The following is a 23,386-nucleotide window of genomic DNA, read 5'->3' on the forward strand; positions in this document are numbered from 1 at the left end:
CGAAAAGCATTATGTGTGACAAATGGTAAGACAATGGCCACACCACAAACTACAAAAGAGTTTTTGACTAGCAAGTTCACATTTTTAACCACATTCACAATAGCCTTCAGTGTCTATAAGATATGATTAGCCACACAGTACCTCACTATGTGTGACAAAAAGTTTTACAATAGCCACACTTTAAATTAGGAAAAGTATTATGTGTGACAAACGGTAAGACAATGGCCACACCACAAACTACAAAAGAGTGTTTTAGTGGAAAGTAAACATATTTAGCCACTTTTAATGTAATATCCAGTGTCTATATCATATAATTAGCCACTTTATTATTAAATTTAAGTGGTCATTTCTTTGCTATATCCACACGATATAGGTCACAATGCAAGCTTAACACAACCCTATTGGCCACAATAATATAAAATTCATGTGGCTGAAACATGAATTCATGTGGCTATATACGTGCAATGGTCAGTCATAGTAAATTGTCATGTGGCCATTTTCTACCGTTTAGCCACATTTATTGGAGAGGCTTCTTGATGGCCAGAAACTAATGCCTGTACCCTTTAACCACACTTATTACCACATAAGACCACTAAAAACTGTGTGTGGCCATATCATACCCACGGTGTCACGACCTTTGGCCACATATGACCTGAACCAAATGTGTGTGGCTAAAGGCCTACGGCCACACTTTTTTCGTGTGGCCGAAGGTCAATTTTCACGTAGTGTGAAATAAGATTGAGCATCTCTAACCAACTTGCTCCATAAGTACAAGAAGCTAGAAGCTTACAAAGTTGATAAGCTCAGAAAGCCAAAGACTTATGTAACAACATACCACAAACAAGTTAAATAAAATATCATGGACTGAAAAGCAGATGGGATATGCTTTACATCAGTTCTTAGTTACTAAGGTGAGGAAGGGTGCATGCATCACCACTTCTTAACAAAGTTTTAAAGGCATTGTAAAATAACAAACAAAGCAAGAAAAGAAAACACAAAGCAAACAAAATAAACAACTATGAGATATATTTGAAAACATAAAGGCACCATAAGGAGGTGCTACAAGCATCATATAGATAAAGTAGAAATTGTTCATGCCAACAAAGGCTTACATACCCAAAATAAATAAGCTTCACACATGAAGCTTAGAAACAAACAACAAAGCTACTTACCAGCAACAACATCCACCTCTCATGCAGCTTCGGGAGCCTCACCAAAAAGATCTTCATAGCGTGTTCACTTCAGCATCAAATGCATCGGGGGAATCTTCAGAAGGGATGGGAGACGAAGTATGTTCGACTTATCTCAAAAGAGAAGCAGTGCACTCGGGATCAATAGCAAGGGAAGGAGTAATCTCAATTTCCCAACTTTCATCATCAACGTCAACGGGATCATCAGTAGCAGGTTCTTCAACATTGATTTGTCCATCACTAGTTGCATCCTCTATATGTCCCATCAGAATCATTTTTCCTAAAAATCTTGTCAACCATGGCTTGAATTACCTGATGAACAAGTTCTTACTTGAGACCTTCTAGCTCAATACTTTGAAAATTTGAAAAAGGTAGATCATACCAACGAGCAACAGCTTCAAGGTAAAGAAAGGTCTTCCTCTCCATAGCTCTCACGGCACTTACAAAGTCAGTGGCAGCATGGGGTCGATAGGCTGAAACTCCCTTAGGGAACGACCAGCTTGACCTGCCTCGAATCCGATGGACAGGCCATGGTGATGACCGTGAGCAATGGCCCTTATATAAACCTCACCAAGGGTACAGTTGAATTCACCATCATGTAATATATAAGAGACAAGATGGGGAATACCTTTCTCAAAAAACAGGCGTTTCTTAGAAAGAAGCTCATCAACCTGAGCTTGAAGGTTAGCAGTGGTAGCATCCACAACAAGCTTGTCATCGGTAAGCTTGTGTCTCTCACCTTCTACTTTCTCACGCTCAGCAACTAGTTTCTTTTTCTCGTCAACTATAGACTTTCTCTCTTGACAGACCTTATGGCGCTGCACATAAAGGTCCTTGATAAAAGCTTCCACCTTGTTCTGCTCGTCTTCGGCGGAAGCCTTAACAACAACAAGTTCATGAACCAAACTCTGTTCATGAGCAGTCAATGTCCCAACCTTCTCATTCGCCTCAACCAAGGTGGTCTCCAACTTCACCTTCTCATCCTTGAGCTTCTTGATCTCTCTAGGAGCATAACTCCATCGTCACAAACCATCTAGAACGATAGCAGTCAAGTAAGCCAAATGCTGCATAATCTTCACCATCACTTAACCCTTAGATAATCTGCTTCTCAGTTGGGGGAATACAATGAAGAAAGAGGTAATGACAAACAGAAACCTTCTTCAAAGTGTCACAACTACGAACCTTCCATGATGGAGCATACACGGAAGTCGCTTCAATAGAAGGGACACCTTTAACATTAGTAGCTTGGGAAGTAACACCCTTCCCCTTGACCTTCTCTAAAACAACAACTTTATTAGCAGGTGGCTCAACACCAACAGGTTTCTTGTCTTTCTCCACCCTCTTAACGGTAGCTTCGACAGTCTTCTTGAGCTTAGTAGTTGTAGCCTCCTTTTCGACAACCAGCTTCGTAGGTGCCATCAACGACGAAGGAGTATAGCTTTTAGGATGCTTTTCTCCATAGGAAGGAGTGAAACCGGTGATCGAGGCAACCATGGCAACATCTTCATCAAGATCTTTGGGATTAGTAGCAGTTGAGCTGGGGCGGGAGTTACCTTAAACCTTTACTGCTTCGAGAAGAAGTAGAAGCAACCTTCCTAACAGTACCTTTGGGGGAAGGGCAACAGAATTGAGGTAGCAACATAGTTCCCCGATTGGCGAAAATCTTTGGTATTGTCGATAACATTGGGATGGCCAGGAACAACTTCAGTAGAAACGAAGATCGCAAATGAAAAATCCTCAACGTCAAAAAAGTCCAGATCATTGATTTATACAAAAAGGGAGGTGAAGGTCAAACCCAAGCAAAATAAGAAGCTTAAACAAAAATCTAACATACCTTTTTCATCACTAAAGGTCTTGGGCTAGGTATGAGGATTAGGCCACTTGATGCTAAGACCTAAGTAAACAAAAAATTCTTCTGGGAAGGTTCGAAGCTTAACGAACACAGACTGAAGATTCTTAAGAAATGCAGCATCAAGCTCCTCACTCTTGGGCTTAGCAAAGTTCAAAGCAAGCTCATGTTTCCTCCACACCATGGAAAATGGTAGAAAAGAATCTGACAAAAAGGAAAAATTATCTTTCCAAGCAGATTTAATACCAACAGTGCTCGAAATCAACCCTGTTTCACAGCGAGTCTTTCCGACAGTGAACCAAATCCCGTTTTTGGCAACTTGGAAGAACCTCGGGTACATCGGCAAACTAGGCATGTAACCAAGAGAGCGACACTCAACCTTAAAATGCAATATCTAAGCAACTCCGACGGGGCCAGTTGGCCAAGGCAAAGATGGTGATACTCCAAAACACTAACAAAAAACTTGGTAAAAGGGGATCGGATACTGCATTGGTTGAAATACCGGGTATAAATGGGAATCTTTCCGTGAGGATACGAGGAAACATGAGTGGAATATGTTGGCAATTCTGGCTGAAGATCAGCCCTAATCCCGAACTCTGAACAAAAATGATCGAGTTCCGTTTGGGTCAGTTTCGAAAATTGGGTAGCCATGTAGCCATTTGAACCCATGATTGAGAAAATGAAGGAAAATCGGTTTTTATTTTCTATAAAGAAGAGGATCGGAAAGAAAACCTTTGGAGATAGGAAGTTATAACCGAAGGATAATAAGCAAAAAAGGTGGAGAGTGGCTTGAATGGAGGTCCCTTAGAGTTATAAGGGGATTTTTGAATTTCAAATCCCAAAGATAGGGGCATGTGGAAGGTCAGGATCAAAATAGGTTTAGCTGTACTAGCATGTGGTGTAATGACCTCCTTACGCAAATGTTAACTCAGTCCGACGTAGAAGAAAGCAGATGTTAAACTGAAAATCACAATAATAACCTACAGGTCACTATGATAAGCTTCCAGCTTCCAACCTAAGTTTCAAACACATAAACTTAAGGTCGTTAATTAGCTTCTAGCTTCCAGACCACAAGACAAGGAAACATTTTTCAGCTCTTGGGATTTCTTATAACAAGCCCCAAATAGCAAAATGGGTAATGCTTTGGTCTATAAAGAGGTATACCGCTGAGCCCAACAGCATTAAATACCTACGGGAAAACATCGTAAAGAAAAAAAGAGTTAAGTCACAAGCATTCATCATTGTAATCCAAAAACTTCTGACTTAGGGACTGATTATGTGGGTAGAATTACCCACCTACAAGCTGAAGCTCACTAATGGAGGAAGATTAGGAATATAGAAGCAGCTAACATAAGCTTCCTAGTAGGGAAGCTCGAAGCTTGGCCCGCAAGAAGTCTATGTTGATTAGAAAGCTCTGGCTATGGTAATTGGCAAAAAAAAAAGTCATGACTCGCCATAAAGTAAAAAAGCAAAGACATGATAGACAAAGGTTGGATAAAGCTTGCACGGAAATGGCATTCAGGGAGTCTGCATAAGCTAAAAGTAGAGCTCACATTTTTCTCTTAAGAAGCTTATGCTTCCCAGAGAAGCTTTTGACTGCATATAAGAGGAACATTTTAGACAAAGGTATATTCATTCTCCTTCACTCTATTATCTCTCTACTCTTTCTTCATACTTATTCTCCTATCATTCTTTGTATAATATCACTGATTCTCAAGCCGGAAGTTGATCGTAGGAGACCCCCTCCTACACTAAGACTAACCGGTCGTGTTTCTTTGAATCTTAGCAGTTTAGGAATCTTTGATAGGCACGTACTCTTAAACCGATGTATCCTTATTGTTAGCTGTATTTGTTGTAGCAACAGTAACGATTCTCTGAAACCAATTTGTTGCCTATCATTAATAAAATATAGAAATTCTATAGAGAGTTCATTTAATGACTTGGTGGGAACGTAATTGATAATAAAATATATAACCCTAAATGTGAGCCGACTTATCTTTTGGAAAAGTATAACGGCTAATAAATTATATATTTATTTAACGGCTGATATTATTAAAAGGTAAAAGACTAGACTATCAAGAAGCTAGACTAGATACAACAAACACCCAATACAAAACACCAAAAACAAGAATATTAAAACGAAAAGGCGCACCAACTTTCCCAATTCATTTATACAAGTTTCTCCCTATTTTCACCTTAAGATTAAGACATTTGATGTCTTCCTTGATTCTATTAACTAAGACTCTTTTATTATCAAAAAGTGTCTCATTTCTAGCAATTCAAATGCATCAACACACCATAAGTATTATAGCTTGAAGTACGTTTTTGTTTTATTTTATCTACTCACAATTTTATTGAATCTTTAAGAGGTCTCGTATGCCAAAAACATACACCGACTACTAAACTATATCTAACCTAATATAACTTACATTACAATAATAGTACATCAAAAATTAAAAGTATAGTTTATATATTCTAGTAGGGTTGTATGTTTTTGACTGTTAATAAAAAAAATTGAATTCTCTGTGACTAGGTTTTGGTGGAAAACTGAGATGAACATATTCCAAAAATGCCCTCGTCCTATATATATAGATATTTCTGCGGTGTGGTCTACTCGCCTCACGTAAACTCTCCTACGCTGCTATAAAACCTCACAATCGCCTGTAGATCGGATTCTTAGAATGCACCTCCTACTTTGATGTTCTCCGATCACCTGATTTGTTTCCGATCTTCTGATTCATTATCTCAGGCTCGATTCTCGCTTGTAGATTCAGGTAACAGCTAAAAAGTTAGTTGAACATGTTTCTATTCAGTTTGAGTTGATGAAATCAGCAACTGATTCGATTCCGAGTTTCAGTTGATGATTTTCGATTCGATTCGATTCTCATTCTGGAACTTAATGTATAGATATATATCATTTGTATTATTATTATTATTACTATTATCATCATGCAATGAATTTAAAAATTAGGGTTTCTTAATATATTTTTTTTATCAGGTTATACTAGTTAACTTTGAATTTTTATCATTAGACTAATTTATATTTTGGATTTTTGTAGATTCATCATCTCTGATTCGATTCTCGCTTGTAGATTCAGGTAACAGCTGACAAATTATTCGAACATGCTTTTCTGTTCAGTTTAAGATGGTGGAATCAGCAACTCGTTCGATTTTGAATTTGAGTTGATGATTTGGATTCAATTCAATTGTAATACTGAAATTTAATTTATAGATATAATTTGTATTACCATTGTTATTATTATGTAATTAGTTTAAAAATTAGGGTTTCTTAATATTTTTTGATCAGGCTATATCTAGTTAGAAAGGTTGATGCTATCAAAATGCTTTTAACTTAGAATTTCGTTCATTTGTCTAATTTATATTTTCGATTTTTGTATTATTAGTGGTATCGATTTTTTTTAAACACAACCAGTTAAATGTGCCTAAAATCTTTCAGTTAAACGTGCCTAAAATCTGTCTTTTCAGGATCTTCAATCAACAAAGGTCTAAGTTAGCGATTAATCTTTTCATAACCTGGACGTTGTCAGAATGATTAACACCGAGCTTTGCCTTAATTCCTTTCCGGATGGTCTCCATTTCTTTGTACGTATGCTTACTAATGGTAAAACATTAGTTCTCAGTGGGAAGCCAGAAGATAAAGTGAAATTAATACTTGAAAACATCCAAACACTCACTGGCATTCCAGTATCTCAACAGCGGTTGATTTACCAAGGGAGGCTACTTGACAGTGAGCATAGTTTATCCGAGTGTATGATTGAAAACGATGCAGGTTTAAATTTGGTTGCTCGAATGCTGAGCACAAATCATCCCCAGGCTTTAAAGTTGATTGATTCTTTCGTTTCCATGATTTACAAGATGTGTAAACGTGAAAAACGGATTAGAGAAGAAGCTGTTGAACTGCTGTTGACAGACTATTTAGACATGCTGGTGTGCAAAGATATCTATGAAAACCATATTGCTTCTTATTTGGACATATTTGAATCTCTATGTGTTCCAGCAGCCCTAGTAATGCTCTACATGTCACCATATGAACTCCTTGCTAAAACTTGGGTTCTGTCTTTCCTACTATTTTGTGAGTCCGGGTTGCCAAAGCCTTTAAAATTTACACTGCGCGCCTATAGTGTTGGAGTTCTGTAAGTTGCTTAGAGCTTCAGTCGGTCAAGATGATATTTTGTATACAACATGTAGAAGAAGTCTAGCATTAATGGTCATTGACTTTATGAAATATGATGGTTTTAATAATAGGATTGGAGTTACGGATATTTTTCCGTTTGTGGCTGAGCTTGCAAAAGAGTTGATTGAGGAGTTGGATAGTGCTCGTTCACCAAATGTAGTTTGTGATTTTGTTGCATTTTTGAAACATATAAAAGCTGTTATTAAAGATCTGTCAAAGGAGGCATACGCGTTCCCATGTTGTGCGTGTTCCCTTGTTATGATGCTGAAGTAAAACTTCTGTATTCGATCTTATTTCAGCTGTTGGATCAAATGTTAAAATGTCTTGATAAGGTTAAAGGCCAGCTTGATATGGAACAAAAAGAAGATGTTGGATGGGATCAGTATCTTTATATTTTGAAGGAAATAGTAGGTATTGCTAAGCTTTATCAAGGTGCCGAAGATATGGTTTGGTCAAATATGGAATCGGTCAATGTATCCTTGCGGTATCTAATTCTTCAGTACGCCACAGGCGATCAGGATTATGGATGGATTATTGGGCACCAGAGTATTTTGGACTTTGAATCTAGGAGGCATTTGATGATGTTGTTGCTCCCTGAGATAGGCGATCCTGACGACGAGGACGAGGAGCTTAATGAGATGCTTATTGACCGATCTCAGTTGTTGTCTGATTCTTTTCATCATATTTCTAGATTAAAACATGAGGATCTTAGTGATGGATTTTTAATACAGTTCCATAATGAGATAGCTATAGGTCCTGGAGTTTTACGCGAATGGCTTTCCTTGGTATGCCAAGAAATTTTTAATCCTCGAAATGCTTTATTTGTCGCTTGTCCAAATGACCGAGCAAGATTCTTTCTTAATCCCGGTAAGCCCTTTAAACGTTTTATCTTTTAATATATGTGTAATTTCCTTTTTTATTTTCAATAACAAAAGTCTTATTAACTTAGTTTTCATAACAAGAAATAACAACTTGGTAGTGATGGAATGTCGCATCTTAAATTCCTTTTAGGCCGTCTTTATTTTGTCTTGCCCTTTGTTTTTATTTAAGGAAAGTCATTTATTTTAATGATTTAATTATATTTATCTACAGCATCAAAAGTGAATCCATTGCATCTAGAATATTTTAACTTCGCTGGAAGGATGATCGCCTTAGTATTAGCGCATAACATACAAGTTGGTATCATGTTTGACCGTACATTTTATTTGCAATTAGCGGGAACTGATGTATCATTGGAAGACATAAAGATGCAGATCCTTATTTCTATAGTAGCTGTAAACAAATATTGGATATGGATCCGGTTCTATTAGATGAGATGCCCTAGCTTTAACATTTGTTAATGAAGTTGAAGAATCAGGATCTATGAAGGTTATCGAGCTTATTACTAATGGAAAAAATATTGTTGTGAACAGCAGAAATAGAAAGGATTATGTGGAACTTCTCATTCTGCATCGGTTCCTGACATGTCTTTCTGATCAGATGACCGAATTCGCTAAAGGATTTTCAGAAATTGTTGGTCATGAACAAATACGCAAGTTAGTTTTTCAAACCTTAGAGTTTGAAGATCTTGATTTAATCTTGTGTGGGAAGATAATAATTTCGGTAGAGGATTGGAAGGTGCATACGGAATATGATGGGTATACTGAAACTGATTCTCAGATACAATGGTTTTGGAAGGTAAATACCATTCGGCTCCGCTTTTCTTGGTTTTGAATTTTAAGATTTGAGTTCGATTTGGTGTCATTTTTTTGCTGTTTTTTGAATTTTTCCATCCGGACTCTAAGATTTTGTGCAAAAAGAAAAAAAATTCGGCCGAAAATAATAATTAAACCGAATCATGTGTTTTTGTTTGAGTTCGATTTTTTGGTTTCACACCCACGTACAATAATGTGGAATTTTGTCATGGCTAATATCAGGATAAAACGAAACTGGTAAAAATTACTTTCTGGATCTAGACGCTCATAATTATTTAAATAGTTCTAGATCAGTATGTTTCATATAAAAATAATAAATGTTTAAAAATTACATACTGACAAAAGTGGTTTGTTAACAGATTGTCGAAGAAATGACAGCCGAGCAACAAAAAGCTCTTCTTTTCTTTTGGACCTCTTTGAAGTATTTACCCATGGATGGTTTTGTTGGCTTGGACTCAAAGCTTCTCATTTACAGATCAAACGATTCCATTGACTATCTTCCATCATCGCACACATGCTTCTATGGATTACGTTTACCTTCATATCCATCAATGGCGGTGATGCGACAGCGACTTGAGATCATCACTCAAGATCATGTGGGATGCGGTTTTGGAACATTGTGAATGGAAAAATAAAAATTGATAATTGTGTTGTGTTGTGTTTTTCAAATGGCTATTGTTGTTGTCAGTGGAAGGTTTTTTTTAGTTGTTCTCTCTATCTCTATGTAAACGGGTGGAATTGACACATAAGACTTTAGATATGTGTAAAATTGTTACATTATTTGTGACTTTAAAGTCTTTAAGCAGTTGATTATTTTTAAGCTGGTTATGTTATTCCAATTTTAATTTCCATAAAGATAATTTCTTTGCAAACACACATTTAAACATACTAGATTCTAATGTCGTTAACTATTTAAAGTTTTATACACTTGAGTGCACATGCACTCAACTTGTATGTTGTACCATGGAAACCAACCGTTTTTGTGTACTTCCGTGTGCAATATTCATCCTGAATCTTAACATATATATATATATATATATATATATATATATATATATATATATATATATATATATAGGATCAGAGAACCTTTTTAAAATTGAGAACTATGAGAACCATTTTTTACCACAAAAAACCTAAAAAAAAAACACTAAAATCAAAAAAGTAAAAAAACCAAAATTCTTATTTTATCATCCCGGTTTCATAAAAAAAAAAAAACCTCGGTTTACCTAAATTATATACACATATGTATAATATATACATATATATGTATATTTACATGTTTTTTTTGTACACATATGTATAATTTAAGATAAATGATACTGTATATGTGTATATTACGTAACTAAAGATTATATAGAGTTATACATATGTGTTTAATACGACGTTTTTTTTAATTTTTTTTGTATTTTTTTATTTTTTTTAATAAAACCGGAATGAAATATAAGAATTTTGGTTTTTTTTACTTTTTTAAAAATTTTTATTACTTTTTGTTTTATGATTTTTTTTAAATATTTTTTAAAAGGTGTTTTTAGTGGTACAAAATGGTTAGATATTTTTAAAAAGTAAAAAAAAATCAAAATTCTTGTATTTCATTCCGGTTTCATCAAAAATTTGTTAGATATAACTTTAAAATTGTTGATAGTTTGACAAATAGTTTTAAGTAAAAATATTTTTAGGATAAAAGATCCTTATAAAAATCGTTTAGGATAGAATATCCTTAGGGAAAAAATATTAGGAAAGAATATCCTTAAATAACAAATATTAGGATAAGACATCTTTAACAGTTGATAAAATTTATATAAGAGAATTCCCTCAAAGGGCAAATTTTAGGATAAAGTCTCCTTAAGATAGGAAAAATTTTTAGTATTAAAACAATTCTAAGGAAATAATCCTTTTAAACTGAAAAATCCAAAATTATTGCAACAAATATCGTACATAAGTTAATTAGCAGAGATCATAACAGAAGGTCTAGATAGACCTAAGTTATCAGAAGTATTGAACTCTTAATGATCCTTAAAGGAATAGCTTTAGGATCCGGGATCCTTAGTTTCTTGATCTTCAGAAGGAACTTAGAAAATATGCTACAACTAATTCGTAATATTAACTGGGATCAAACCCATTAAGCTGGGGACAAGCCCGTGCAACTGGGGACAAGCCCGTGTAACTGGGTACAAGCCCGTGTAACTTGGGACAAGCCCGTGTAACTGGGTACAAGCCCGTGTAACTTGAGACAAGCCCGTGTAACTGGGGACAAGCCCGTGTAACTGGGGACAAGCCCAAACTGGGGACAAGCCCAAATACGGATGTTAACTAGGGACTCGCTCAAACCGGGATTTAGCCCAAACGTGAGATAACGTGAAAACGTTATAAACCGGTGGTATGGGACGTCTACCATAAATCGTAGGATCCTCCATATAGCCGGAAACAACGAAATTGTCAGCCACTAAGCGTGTACTGGTCCGGCTGCCCCGGACTATACATCGGATAGCGTGCGCTACTGGCGATCGTGAGAAAGGTGAAAACATTTAAACCGTAGGGGATATGAACATCGGGGGTCACATCCAAACGTGGGCTAAGCCAAGAGAAATAAGATAATACCTCAAATGCAAAGGAGAGGTGGCCAACCTCTTGAACATCAAATGAATCATTATAATCTTGCATGGTTATTCAAAACTTGGAAAACATAAAGTGTTAAGAATATATTATCCTTAAATTAACAGTAATAATTCTAAAAGAATAAATGATCAGAAAGATGTTACCGATTTAAGGATCCTAGATCCTTTTTTGGATAATATATCCTCTCGAGATAATGGATCCTGATCATAAAAAATATTTCTTAAGGTGGATGGCATTCCATGCTCTTGGTAACCTTTTGCCTTCCATTGTGAGCAAATGATATGCCCCTTTTCCTGCTTCCGACTCAATTTGATAAGGTCCTTCCCATTTGTGCGCTAGCTTCCCATCAGCAGGATTTGTTGTGTTTTGGAAGGCTTTCCTTAACACTAGATCTCCTTCTTGAAATCTTCTGATTCTGATATTTTTGTTGTATGCCCCAGCTACCCTTTGTTGATAAGCTGCCATTCTGATCTTTGCTAGGTCTCTGAGTTCTTCTATAGTATCCATGTCTTCAAGAAGAATTTCTTCATTGGCTTCAGGATCACGGAAGCTCGTTCTCGCAGTAGGAACCACCATTTCTGTGGGAATTACTGCTTCGGATCCAAACACCAATGAAAATGGTGTTTGGCCTGTTGCATTCTTTGGAGTTGTCCTGTCTGTCCAAAGAACATAAGGAAGTTCTTCAGCCCATTTTCCCTTCTTGGATCCTAGCTTTTTCTTTAAATTGTTGACGATAACCTTGTTGATTGACTCTGCTTAACCATTGGGCTTGAGGATGAACCGGAGTGGAAGTAATCATTTTGATGCCCCAACTGTCACAAAAGTTAGTTGTTCTATTCACGATAAACTGGGAACCATTGTCACAAACAATTTCAGCAGGAATACCAAATCTAGTTATAATATTTCGTTTAATAAAAGATATTACTTTCCTTTCTCGGACTTGTACAAATGCTTCTGCCTCAATACATTTAGAGAAGTAGTCAGTCATAACAAGCATAAAGACTTTTCCACTGGGTGCTTTTGGTAGCTTGCCTACAATATCCATACCCCATTTCATGAAAGGCCATGAGGAAGATATAGGATATAAAGGCTCCGCTGGCTGATGAAGGATGTTTGCATGTCTATGACAAGCATCACATTTCCTTGAATACTCCACTGCATCATTCTTCATTGTTAGACAGAAATATCCAGTTCTAAGTATCCTGGAAAATAATGCTCTTACGCCTGTGTGATTGCCGCAATCTCCTTCATGAAAATCCTTGAGTACTTCTTGGATCTCAGGATCCTCAATGCATCTGAGATATGGACCTGAAAGAGATTTCCTATATACCATATCGTTTAACAAAATTGTGACACCCGGTAATTTCCCAATCCCATAAACCAAGTAACCAACCTAATTATTAGGAGATTGTGAATGTTATGCGCGCCATTATCAGCGCGGGCATATGTTATATGCGCCATGCGCGGATGCGATGCGCGCCATTATCAGCGCGGGCATATGTTATGTGCGCCACGCGCACAGATTTTGTGTTTTCATAACTTAACTTCATGTCGTTTGTCTGATGGGTTGACCGCCCCGCTTGATGCTAAGGCGGGTGCATACCTCTTCAATACTCAATAAGTAAAACTATGTTCAAACAATATCCTAATTAGGACACAAATCATTTGTGCGCGTGCGGAAAGGGAACTAACCTCCCCGCATGGCAGGAACATTGAGAGCTAGTTTGTCTGAAGCTCCAAGATGGAATTGACTTCAACATAACTGATCACTATGTTGAAATACCAAGACCTCATGGAGAATCTACAAATGAAACTCAAACGTCCCTGACTACGAGAAGGTTACACACCCACAACGTTCAAAGAAATGGCCTTCACGCAGAAGGCTATACGCGCAAGGCTACACGCACAAAACACTTAGTCTATTCTTCAGATGTAAGGGGGTTACCCCCGCCCAGAAAGAACCAGTTGCGTGTTTCAGAGATTTTTACCTTTTGACTGCACACTGACAACAGTACCAGGAAAAGTATACTGTAACACGAAATGCAGCTGTCAGCCGCACCTACTCTCACCAACCACAGTCCTGCATGTACTGTCAAATCCATCAGAATCTTTATAACCACTCCCTAGGACCATCACCCCCCATCCCTAAATAAATAATAAACCCCAATACCTTGTCATCATTACACCCAATATGATAAGATTTCAATCCCCTAAATCAAGGGATTGTGTTCCCTTGAATTTGCCTATAAATAAGTATCAATTCTTGAAATAAAAATATCACACAAGCACACTTCAAACTCCTCTCTTAAACCTGTAATTCTGCACTAACCATCTCCCGAGCATCCGTTTCCAGCTCCATTTCCATCACTAGACTTCCAATTTCGAGGCCAACATCAGGAAACCCGAATCTCGTTTAATCTCTCTCTAAACCATCACTTAACAAGAATCACAGGTGAGTCTCACAGCCCCTATTTTCACTGTTTTTAAACTGTTTTCGGGGCGAGGGACACGTGTTTAAATTACGTTTTATCATGGTATATTTACAAGCAATGCGAACGATTATATGTTCATAATGTCTATCATGGTTATCAATGTGAGTGCGCTAGAACGAGAAAGTGATCACTTTGTCAATGGAACTCTAAGGGTAGGGACTACTGTGTTTGATCAACCCGCTCGTAGGGGTCGCACCTCTTTGCATAGACGAGTGCCTAGTATGGTCATGGGGTAGTACTACTGGTTGTAAAGCCCGCTCGTAGGGGTCGCGCCTCTTTGCATGGACGAGCGCCTAGTTTTCCGAGCACAACGTCCGCGCGTAACCCGCGGGACGGTATTATTATTTTCGCTCGTAGTGGCAGTGCCACTTTGCATGGACGAGCACGGTTTTTCAGAAATGTCCGCGCGAAACCCGCGGGACGGTTTTATCAAGTATATGTTTTAACAATGTTATCAGTACTATGTTTCAATATGGTTTTATCAAGGATAAGATGCAATACGATTTATCAAGCCACCAAAACTTGTGAACTCACTCAGTTTATACTGATTCAAATGTTTTTACGTGTCTTTCAGGTGATAAGTAAGTAGCGCAAGGAGTCCCACGTAGAGCACTTCACGCAGAACATCTGTAAAAATAGTTTTTGGAAGATTTTAGTTCTATCCCTTCCACACGCGTGGTTGTTCCCGCCGCGTAAGGGGATATGGCGCGGAAATCTTCAACGTTTTTCATACTTGGATGTTTTTATATGTAACTCTAAACAATGTAATGTATTTTGTACTAGACATTTCATGCGCAATGGAAAATTTATTTGAATGTTTGCAATGACCCGTGCTTGATTATCAATTCCCACTCGCGCGCACCCGGCTGTTTCCGCCGTTTAGGGCCGGGTGTGACAGATTGGTATCAGAGCACTGGTTATAGCGAACTAGGAAAGTGGTTTTAACCTAGACTATAACCGTAGGGGAATCGCATGAAATATTTTGCAAAGAAAATATTTTCAAAAGAAAAACTACACACACACACTTAGGAACACGGGTCACACAATGTCTAGTGAACACTAAGGATAAGAACATTATGTGCTCAGGGTTCATGCGCTAAGTTTGATATATTTTCATTCTCTTTTAAAGAAAACGAGAATGCCTCCAACCAGAGCCAAGGGAATTACCATGACACCCGAGGAACTCGCAGAAATAATCGCACAGGCGATCGCAACGCATGAGGCCAGCAAGGCCGAATCAAGTCAGGGTCGTCAGGAGACCGAAACCCCAGAACCCGAATCAGGAGCTTTGGACAAAGGATGCTCCTATAAGACATTTATGGCCTGTAAGCCTTGGCCATTCAAGGGCACCGAAGGGGCCATTGGGCTCTACAACTGGATCGACAAAATGGAGACAGTTCTCTCCATTAGCGGGTGTAGTGAAAATCAAAAGGTCCTTTACGCGACCTCCATGTTTCAAGAAGCGGCCTCGTCTTGGTGGAAGCTTCAAGTGAAAACATTGGGACGAGAAGTTGCTCGCCACAAGACCTGGGAGGAGCTGAAGGAAATGATGATGAAAAAGTTCTGCTCTCGCGCCGAAATTCAGAGTCTACAGCAGGAATTTTGGAACCACACCATGGTAGGAACTGATATCGACGCCTACAACAACCGATTCAACGAACTGTGCCAGATGGTGCCGGATATGGCAAACACGGAGGAGAAAAAGATAGAGAGGTATATCTTTGGGTTACCCCATGTTATCAGGGTTCCGCTCAATGCCGCAGCGCCTCCAACCTTTGATGAGGCAGTGGCGCGGGCCATCACTCTTACAAAAGATACGGTCCGTGCGGGCATGTTGACCTCGCGCGGGGAACGAGCAGCGAACCTCTTACCCCAAGAGAAAATGGAACTCTCACCACCGAGGGTCCGACTCCAAGCAACCACCATTCAAGAAACAGGAGAGCGTAAGGGCTTACGCGATACAAGCCTTGGAGCCATCACGAAAAGGGTACAATGGGCCTCGCCCATGGTGCAGCAGATGCAAGTATCACCACGAGGGTGAATGCGCAAGCGTCGTATGCGCCAAATGTAACAGACCAGGGCACAAGACGATAAATTGCCATGCCAAAGAAGCTGGAGAAGGCGATAACTGCTACGCATGCGGGAAGCCAGGACATTTCAGTCGGGATTGCCCGCAAAAGAGAAACCAAGCTCGCGGGAGAGCTTTTGTGATCGGCGCGGGCGAAGCAAAAGAAGAACCGAATGTGGTAACTGGTACGTTTCTACTTAACGACCATTTTGCATCTGTCTAATTTGATACTGGCGCTGACCTAAGTTTCATATCCACTGAGTTTAAAAACTCCCTAGGCCTAGCAACCAGTAGGCTAGACACGCCTTATACTATAGAACTAGCCAATGGTAGGCAGATACGCGCGAACGAGAGAACTGAGCAATGTGTATTGGTCATGGGAGGTCACGGATTCAATATTAACTTATTGCCAATAGACTTGGGAAGTTTTGACATTGTGGTAGGCATGGATTGGTTAGTCGAGAACCACGCGGAAGTTATTTGCCATGAGAAGCAGGTTCGGATCCCACTGTTGAGCGGAGAAACCTTGGTAATTCAAGGGGAAAGAAGTGGAGTTGCGACAAAACTCATTTCGTGTCTAAAGGCGCGCAAGTGCCTGAGGAAGGGATGCTACGCCTTCCTAGCGCACGTAGTAGAGAAGAAAGGAGATGAACGAAAGATTGAAGACTTACCGGTGGTGCGCGAATTCCCGGAAGTTTTCCCTGAAGATCTGCCCGGATTACCGCCACCGCGACAAGTCGAGTTTCGAATCGACTTGGTTCCAGGAGCTGCACCAATAGCTCGAGCACCCTATCGACTAGCTCCATCCGAGATGCAAGAGCTATCCAATCAGTTGCAGGAACTATTGGATAAGGGCTTCATACGCCCAAGCTTTTCACCCTGGGGAGCTCCAGTACTGTTTGTAAAGAAGAAGGATGGTTCATTTAGAATGTGTATTGACTACAGGGAACTGAACAAGCTGACAGTCAAGAATCGGTACCCCTTACCGAGGATTGACGACTTATTTGATCAGTTGCAGGGATCCAGTTATTACTCGAAGATAGATCTACGGTCAGGTTACCACCAACTTAGGGTCCATGAGGAAGACGTGCCGAAGACTGCCTTCCGAACTAGATACGGCCATTATGAGTTCTTAGTGATGCCTTTCGGGCTAACTAATGGGCCGGCTGTATTCATGGATCTGATGAACCGTGTGTGCAAACCATACTTGGATAAGTTTGTGATTGTATTTATAGATGATATTCTGGTTTACTCCCGAACCAGAGCTGAGCATGAACAACATCTGAGATTAATTTTGGAATTGCTGAAGAAAGAAAAGTTGTATGCAAAGTTTTCTAAATGTGAGTTTTGGCTTAGAGAGGTTCACTTTCTCGGCCACGTTGTAAACGAGAAAGGAATACACATCGATCCTTCCAAGGTTAAAGCCATCGAGAATTGGGAAGCGCCAAAAACACCAACTGAGGTGAGGCAATTCCTAGGACTAGCTGGCTACTATCGACGTTTCATTGAGAACTTCTCCAAGATAGCTTTACCTCTGACTGCGCTAACACAGAAAGATAAGAAGTTTGATTGGGGCGAAAACCAGGAAGCAGCGTTTCAAATGTTAAAGCAAAAGTTATGTAGTGCGCCAATTTTGTCGCTACCCGAGGGAACGGACGACATCGTCGTCTACTGCGACGCTTCACATCAAGGACTCGGATGTGTCCTTATGCAGAGAAACAAAGTCATAGCGTATGCCTCACGTCAACTCAAGGTCAATGAAAGGAATTATACAACGCATGATCTGGAACTTGGAGCAGTTGTTTTCGCGCTAAAGATTTGGCGCCATTATCTCTATGGTACAAAGTGTTTGATTTTTACGGATCACAAGAGCCTTCAACATATATTTGATCAAAAGGATTTAAACATGAGGCAACGAAGATGGGTTGAATTATTGAATGATTATGAATGTGAAATAAAGTATCATCCTGGAAAGGCGAATGTGGTAGCAGACGCTTTAAGTAGGAAAGAGCGAGCAAAGACGCTACGAGTTAAGGCTCTAAGATTGACCATTCGCGCAGACCTCACTACCCGCATCCGAGAAGCTCAATAAGAAGCCTTGAAACCGGAGTTTGTCAAGAACGAATCCCTTGGGGGTATGATTAAGAATTTGGAGCTCAAAGAGAACGATACTCGATATTTTGCTAACCGCATATGGGTCCCTCTCAAGGGAGGATTGCGCGAGCAAGTGTTAAACGAAGCTCACAAAACGCGGTATTCCGTACATCCTGGCGCAGACAAGATGTACCAAGATGTTAAAGCGCTGTATTGGTGGCCCAATCTTAAGGGCGACATCGCGACGTATGTCAGTAAGTGCCTGACGTGTTCGAAGGTGAAGGCTGAATACCAGATACCGTCGGGGTTGCTTCAACAGCCAGAAATTCCTATGTGGAAGTGGGAACAAATCTCCATAGACTTCATTACCAAACTGCCAAGGACACCTGGGGGTTACAACACGATTTGGGTTATTGTAGACCGGCTAACTAAGTCAGCACACTTCCTGCCGATCAAGGAAACCGATAAGATGGAAAAGTTAACCCGATTGTATATTCGAGAAGTAGTTTCAAAACACGGAGTTCCGGTATCCATCATTTCTGATAGAGATAGTCGTTTCACCTCAAGATTTTGGAGATCGTTACAAGGGGCTTTAGGTACTCGTCTTGACATGAGTACGGCTTATCATCCCCAAACGGATGGACAAAGCGAGCGAACCATTCAAACATTAGAAGATATGTTGCGCGCGTGCGCAATCGATTTCGGGGGTAGCTGGGATACTCATCTCCCATTGGTTGAATTTTCATACAATAACAGTTATCACACAAGCCTCAAGGTTGCGCCATTTGAAGCATTGTATGGGCGCAAGTGTAGGTTCCCACTGTATTGGGCAGAAGTGGGTGACAAGCAAATGACTGGTCCAGAATTGATCCAAGAAACGACGGACAAAATTTTCCAGATACGGGAGCGCCTAAAGGCAGCGCGCGACAGACAGAAAAGTTATGCAGATGTGAGAAGAAAACCGTTGGAATTTCAAGCAGGGGATAGAGTACTCTTGAAAGTCTCTCCATGGAAAGAAGTCCCCCGTTTCGGCAAGCGAGGAAAGTTAAATCCGCGATACATCGGACCATTTGAGATCCTAGAAAGGATCTGTCCAGTTGCTTATAAACTCCATTTACCCGCCGAACTTAGTGGAGTTCATGACATGTTTCATGTATCCAACCTCAAAAAGTGCTTATCTGATGAAACGTTAATTTTACCATTGGAGGAGATTCACATCGACAAACAGCTACACTTCGTGGAAGAGCCTATAGCAGTAACCGATTTGAAAGAACAAAAGTTGCGAAGAAGCCGAATCAAGTTAGTAAAGGTTCAATGGAACTCAAAGCGTGGACCTGAATTCACTTGGGAAAGAGAAGACCAAATGCGCAAAAAGTACCCATACCTCTTCCAAAGAATAGCTCCTACCAGCGACACCTCCTAAATTTCGGGACGAAATTCTCCTAACAGGGGGAGAATGTGACACCCGGTAATTTCCCAATCCCATAAACCAAGTAACCAACCTAATTATTAGGAGATTGTGAATGTTATGCGCGCCATTATCAGCGCGGGCATATGTTATATGCGCCATGCGCGGATGCGATGCGCGCCATTATCAGCGCGGGCATATGTTATATGCGCCATGCGCTGATGCGATGCGCGTCATTATCAGCGCGGGCATATGTTATGTGCGCCACGTGCACAGATTTTGTGTTTTCATAACTTAACTTCATGTCGTTTGTCTGATGGGTTGACCGCCCCGCTTGATGCTAAGGCGGGTGCATACCTCTTCAATACTCAATAAGTAAAACTATGTTCAAACAATATCCTAATTAGGACCCAAATCATTTGTGCGCGTGCGGAAAGGGAACTAACCTCCCCGCATGGCAGGAACATTGAGAGCTAGTTTGTCTGAAGCTCCAAGATGGAATTGACTTCAACATAACTGATCACTATGTTGAAATACCAAGACCTCATGGAGAATCTACAAATGAAACTCAAACGTCCCTGACTACGAGAAGGTTACGCACCCACAACGTTCAAAGAAATGGCCTTCACGCAGAAGGCTATACGCGCAAGGCTACACGCACAAAACACTTAGTCTATTTTTCAGATGTAAGGGGGTTAACCCCGCCCAGAAAGAACCAGTTGTGTGTTTCAGAGATTTTTACCTTTTGACTGCACACTGACAACAGTACCAGGAAAAGTATACTGTAACACGAAATGTCAGCTGTCAGCCGCACCTACTCTCACCAACCACAGTCCTGCATGTACTGTCAAATCCATCAGAATCTTTATAACCACTCCCTAGGACCATCACCCCCATCCCTAAATAAATAATAAACCCCAATACCTTGTCATCATTACACCCAATATGATAAGATTTCAATCCCCTAAATCAAGGGATTGTGTTCCCTTGAATTTGCCTATAAATAAGTATCAATTCTTGAAATAAAAATATCACACAAGCACACTTCAAACTCCTCTCTTAAACCTGTAATTCTGCACTAACCATCTCCCGAGCATCCGTTTCCAGCTCCATTTCCATCACTAGACTTCCAATTTCGAGGCCAACATCAGGAAACCCAAATCTCGTTTAATCTCTCTCTAAACCATCACTTAACAAGAATCACAGGTGAGTCTCACAGCCCCTATTTTCACTGTTTTTAAACTGTTTTCGGGGCGAGGGACACGTGTTTAAATTATGTTTTATCATGGTATATTTACAAGCAATGCGAACGATTATCTGTTCATAATGTCTATCTTGGTTATCAATGTGAGTGCGCTAGAACGAGAAAGTGATCACTTTGTCAATGGAACTCTAAGGGTAGGGACTACTGTGTTTGATCAACCCGCTCGTAGGGGTCGCACCTCTTTGCATAGACGAGTGCCTAGTATGGTCATGGGGTAGTACTACTGGTTGTAAAGCCCGCTCGTAGGGGTCGCGCCTCTTTGCATGGACGAGCGCCTAGTTTTCCGAGCACAACGTCCGCGCGTAACCCGCGGGACGGTATTATTATTTTCGCTCGTAGTGGCAGTGCCACTTTGCATGGACGAGCACGGTTTTTCAAAAATGTCCGCGCGAAACCCGCGGGACGGTTTTATCAAGTATATGTTTTAACAATGTTATCAGTACTATGTTTCAATATGGTTTTATCAAGGATAAGATGCAATACGATTTATCAAGCCACCAAAACTTGTGAACTCACTCAGTTTATACTGATTCAAATGTTTTTACGTGTCTTTCAGGTGATAAGTAAGTAGCGCAAGGAGTCCCACGTAGAGCACTTCACGCAGAACATCTGTAAAAATAGTTTTTGGAAGATTTTAGTTCTATCCCTTCCACACGCGTGGTTGTTCCCGCCGCGTAAGGGGATATGGCGCGGAAATCTTCAACGTTTTTCATACTTGGATGTTTTTATATGTAACTCTAAACAATGTAATGTATTTTGTACTAGACATTTCATGCGCAACGGAAAATTTATTTGAATGTTTGCAATGACCCGTGCTTGATTATCAATTCCCACTCGCGCGCACCCGGCTGTTTCCGCCGTTTAGGGCCGGGTGTGACAAAAATATATCGGAATACCTTGAGTTGAAGGACTTGGGATTCTGTGTGGCTGGAATTTCTCCAGTCTGAATGTAGTTCTTGATAGGATGGATCCATGATCCTTTGCTATTTGAGGATAAAGGATCCCAGACTACGATTTCTTTATCATTCGTTATCTCTCCAACTTTTTGTTCTCCTATTGCTGGCGAGAGAATGTGAATTATTGGGATTTTCAAATCCTCAGGAATCATCAAAGATGAGGCTAAGTTTGCCAAGGCGTCTGCCCTAGCGTTTTCTTCCCTCGGTACCTGTGTAATACTAAATATTTCGAAGGATTTCGACAATTCCTTCACAACGTCTAAATATTTAATTAGTTTCTCACCTTTAACAGCATACGAGCCATTAAAGTGGTTAGTTATCAATAAAGAATCTACGTAAACTTGAAGATACCTGATCCTCATGCTTTTGGCTAATTGCAATCCTGCGATTAGAGCCTCGTACTCTGCTTCGTTGTTTGTTTCTTGGAATTCACAAGTTATGGACTGGGGTAATATGTCCCCCTGTGGCGACTTCAGTAGGATCCCCAATCCTCTTCCTCTCACGTTGGATGCTCCATCAGTGAAGAGTATCCAAGGATCCTTGGTCTTTTTCAGTTGTTGTACCTCTAAGTCAGCTTCTTTTTGTAGATCACTAGTGAAATTAACCACAAAGTCCGCCAGTGCTTGAGACTTGATTGCTGTTCTTGGCTCATATTGGATATCATATGCACTTAATTTTACAGCCCACTTGGCCATTCTGCCTGATAACTATGGTTTTCTAAGAACATTCTTCACAGGATAATTAGTTCACAAAATAATAGGATGAGTTTCGAAATAATGTCTCAATTTAGTAGAAGCCATAACGAGTGCAAGAATTAACTTTTCTAAATGAGAATACTTGGCTTTCGCATCTTGAAGACTTTTACTTACATAGTAAACGGGATGCTGTTCACCTTCATGATCCTTTACCAAGACGGCACTTACTGCGTTTCCTAAGACAGCTAAATACAGGTATAAGGATTGTCCATCCACAGGCTTCATTAGAGCTGGAGCTGAGGATAAGTAATCCTTCAAGGCTGTAAGCACAGCCTCTTGCTTTTCCGTCCATTCAAACTTTTTATTCTTCCTAAGGATGTCATAGAAGTCCTTGCACTTCTCGGAGGATCTTGAGATGAACCTATTGAGGGCAGCTATTCTTCCTGTGAGCCTTTGGACATCCTTTGTGTTTGCAGGAGATTTCAAATTGAGGATGGCTTCAATCTGCTTGGGGCTTGCTTCAATTCCTCTTTTAGTCACCATATATCCCAGAAATTTTCCAGCCTTAACACCAAAGTGGCATTTTGACGGATTCAAATTCAGTTATATTGGTCGAGGATATTGAATGCTTCCTAGAGGTCTCTAAGGTGAACCTCAGCTTTCTTTGATTTCACCACCATATCATCTATGTAGACCTCCATAGTCTTACCCAGCTGATCCTTGAACATCATGTTGACCAGTCTTTGGTATGTTGCCTCTGCATTTCTTAGCCAAAACGGCATAGTAGTATAACAGTATATGCCGGTAGGAGTCATGAATGTTGTATCCTCTTGATCAGATGGTTCCATCTGAATTTGTTGAA

At 39.9% G+C, this 23,386-nt stretch overlaps 1 pseudogene; it reads left to right on the forward strand.

The window, feature by feature from the left end:
* The first annotated feature begins 6,235 nt into the window (after window positions 1–6,235).
* On the forward strand, window positions 6,236–8,966 carry LOC143617111 (E3 ubiquitin-protein ligase UPL5-like; annotated as a pseudogene).
* Window positions 8,967–23,386: the final 14,420 nt, after the last annotated feature.

Source organism: Bidens hawaiensis, unplaced genomic scaffold (assembly GCF_021521415.1).
Source record: "Bidens hawaiensis isolate Kalapana, Puna unplaced genomic scaffold, B.hawaiensis_p1.1 tig00052239_1, whole genome shotgun sequence".
Classification (NCBI taxonomy): domain Eukaryota; kingdom Viridiplantae; phylum Streptophyta; class Magnoliopsida; order Asterales; family Asteraceae; genus Bidens; species Bidens hawaiensis.